Below are 3,254 nucleotides of genomic sequence, written 5' to 3'. Positions count from 1 at the left end.
AGACTCGCTTGAGCCCAGGAGTTGGAGGTTGCTGTGAGCTGTGATGCCACAGCACTCTACCCAGGGGGATAGCTTGAGGCTCTGTCTCAAAAAAAGCCAGGCGGGCATTGTGATGGGCACCTGTAGTCCCAGCTACTTGGGAGGGCAAGAGAATCATTAAAGGAAGGAAAAAAATATATTTTTTTTAAAACTTCAAACTAAGATGAGTGAAGCCAGTTGAAATTGAAAGCAAAATTTAGAAAAAAAAAAAAAAAAGAAAGAAAGAAAGGGGATAAAAGAAAATGTACAGGTACTTATTTTTGGAAGGAAAAACAAAGAAGAAAAACTACAGGAAAGACAACCCAAAAGTTAAAGAGATTGGCTTAGCCTACAGGTATAGGAAGAAAAGTAAGAACTGGAACTATGTAACAGGGATGGGAGTTAACACTTCTCTGTGTATATCTTTTTCTGTATAACTCTGACTCTTGGAACCACGGTAATATTTCATACATTTAATAAAAACCAAAAATAGGTTTATAAATTCTGAAACTATTTTATACGTATACTACAATTAAAAACATACATTATATATAATGAGAACAAGATTTCTGTTGAAGAAAGAAGTTAACAAATATAGAAAAAGAGAAAGTTAAACAGATGAGAAGTTATTGCGGAACTATAGCTATTTAGTATAAACTCATGGCTTCATAGAGACATAGAAACAGATATGTATATCCATGTGAGTTAATATGCAGACATATTCCCTAGCTGTCTGATAAGAGGGCCTAGAGGCAATGACACTTCAGTAACAATACATACACCTAAGGCCAAGATCTTGGTCTCTGAGACCCTTCTCCAAGAAAAAAAACCAGGCTTTCTTAGAGAAGTCATTGATCCCAGGACTGGGACAGGGAAAACAACATAAGCCTAGAACATCGAGGTGTCAGAGTAAAAAAAGGATTTCAAAAAAAAAGAACATAGAAGTCAATGTGCAGAAGGAACTCCTAACGGTCAAAGCCAGAACAATCTGAGTAACACTAACAGACAGTTCTAGATTTTAGTCAATAAAACTTAAAATACAGGCCAGGTGCATTGCCTCATGCCTGTAATCCTAGCACTCTAGGAAGCCAATGCCAGAGGATCCCTTGAGCTCAGGAGTATGAGTCTAGCCTGAGCAAGAGTGAGACCCTGGCTCGGCGCCTGTGGCTCAAGTGGCTAAAGCGCCAGCCACAGACACCTAAGGTGGCCGGTTCAAATCCAGCCCGGGCCTGCCAAACAACAATGACGGCTGCAACCAAAAAATAGCCAGGCATTGTGGCGGGTGCTTGTGGTCCCAGCTACTTGGGAGGCTGAGGCAGGAGACTCACTTGAGCCCAGGAGTTGGAGGTTGCTGTGAGCTATGATGCCTCAGCACTCTACCCAGGGGGACAACTTGAGGCTCTGTCTCAAAAAAAAAAGAGTGAGGGCAGTGCCTGTGGCTCAAAAGGGCAGGGCACTGGCCCCATATGCTGGACGTGGCAGGTTCAAACCCAGCCCTGGCCAAAAAAAAAGAGTGAGACCCTGCCTCTACTCAAAAGAGAAAAATTAGCCAGGCATAGTGGCATGCACCCGTAATCCCAGCTATTCAGGAGGATGCAGGAGTTTGAGGTTGCTCTGAGATAGACACTCTAGCCAGGACAAGAGAATGGGACCCCATCTCCAAAAAAAAATTAAAAGATAAACCCAGGATAATATGAATAATTGAATAAATAGAAAACTCTTCCTCACAGAATTACAATTAATATAGAAATAAGAGGGAAATATAAAGTCAAAATTAGGAAACCACAAATGTAATAAAGTTGCAGACAAGATCTACCAGTTGCTAAAACTGAGAACTAGGCCAGGCACAGTGGCTCATGCCTATAATCCTAGCACTTTGGGAGGCCAAAGCAGGTGGATTGCTTGAGCTCAGGATTTCAAGACCAGCCTGAGTAATAATAAGACCCCATCACTACTAAAAATAGAAAAACTGAGGCAAGAGGATCACTTGAGCCCAAGAGCTTCAGGTTGCTATAAAGTAGGATACCACAGAACTCTACTCAGGGCACCAGAGTGAGACTCTGTGGGCCTCAAAAAATAATAATAATTAAAATTAAATTGAGAACTCAGTTTGAGAAGAAATATTATTTGCAAACTTTTTTTTTTTTGAGACAAAGTCTCAAGCTGTTGCCCTGGGTAGAGTGCCATTGCATCACAGCTCACAACAACCTCAAACTCTTGACCTTAAGTGATTCTCTTATCTCAGCCTCTCAAATAGCTGGGATTACAGGTGCCCGCCATAACGCTCGGCTATTTTTCTGTTGCAGTTGGCATTGTTGCTTTAGCAGGCCTGGGCCAGATCCGAACCCGCCAGCCTTGGTGTATGTGGCTGGCATCCTGCCCACTGAGCAACAAGCGCCAGCCAACTATTGCAAACTCTTAAAAATATCTCCACAAGATACTTACCAACTACAAAGGGGAAGACAGTTAACTCTATAATAGAACACCAGCAAGACGCCAACTTAACCAGTAATCAGGGAAACCAACACCATAATGACAGCATGAATCTCTTGATATGGTGCACTAAAAAGGAATGCACAACCTCAGTCTATTCATGAGAAAATATCAAACAAATCCAAACTGAGGAACTTCCTATAAAATAACAGATAAGTAATCTTCAAAAGTGTCAAAGTCATGAAAGATAAGGATAGAACAGTTACAGACTAGATGAAACTAAAGAGAAATAACTAAATGTAATTAGGATCCTGGAACAGAAAAAGGACATCAACAGATAACTGCTAAAATTCTAATAAGGTCTGAAGTTTCGTTGATAATATTGCACCAGTGTTAATTTCCTGTTCTTGATATTGTACCACAGCTATGAAAGATGTTAACATTAAAGAAAGGAGGGCAGGGATATAATCATACTATTTGGTAACTTTTCTGTAAATCTAAAATAAGTTCAAATAATTTTTCTCTTTTTAAAATGGGGGCTCCCATTAGTTCACATGCTAATGTCAAAGACCTTTACAAGTACAGGATTAAATACAAATTATGGACAAAGGGGTATAAAATACTGCCTCACAAAGCATTTCAGTTTCACATCTAGAGGTAATACAGGCCAGACACAGTGGTTCACACCTGTAATCCTAGCACTCTTGAGAGGCAGAGGCAGGTGGATTGCTACAACTTAGGAGGTCAAGATCAGCCTGAGCAAAAGTGAGACCCCAGGCTCGGCACCTGTGGCTCAAGCAGCT

General features: G+C 40.9%; 1 protein-coding gene and 1 pseudogene across 1 annotated transcript in view; both read right to left on the bottom strand.

Annotated features, from left to right (window-relative positions):
* The window catches only part of EIF4G3 (eukaryotic translation initiation factor 4 gamma 3), a gene marked incomplete at its 3' end in the record, with an annotated part of 304,720 nt that extends 302,213 nt beyond the window's left edge, over positions 1-2,507 (bottom strand). The window contains exon 1 of the mRNA XM_023509712.1: positions 2,464-2,507. The remainder of the gene's footprint in view (positions 1-2,463) is intronic.
* Positions 1-3,254, bottom strand: part of LOC105886418 — a 98,415-nt pseudogene that overhangs the window by 79,046 nt on the left and 16,115 nt on the right.

Source organism: Otolemur garnettii, unplaced genomic scaffold (assembly GCF_000181295.1).
Source record: "Otolemur garnettii isolate 467f Iridium unplaced genomic scaffold, OtoGar3 scaffold00009, whole genome shotgun sequence".
Classification (NCBI taxonomy): domain Eukaryota; kingdom Metazoa; phylum Chordata; class Mammalia; order Primates; family Galagidae; genus Otolemur; species Otolemur garnettii.
Note: the sequence above shows the minus strand (reverse complement) of the source record. Positions and strands in the feature narration are given on the sequence as shown.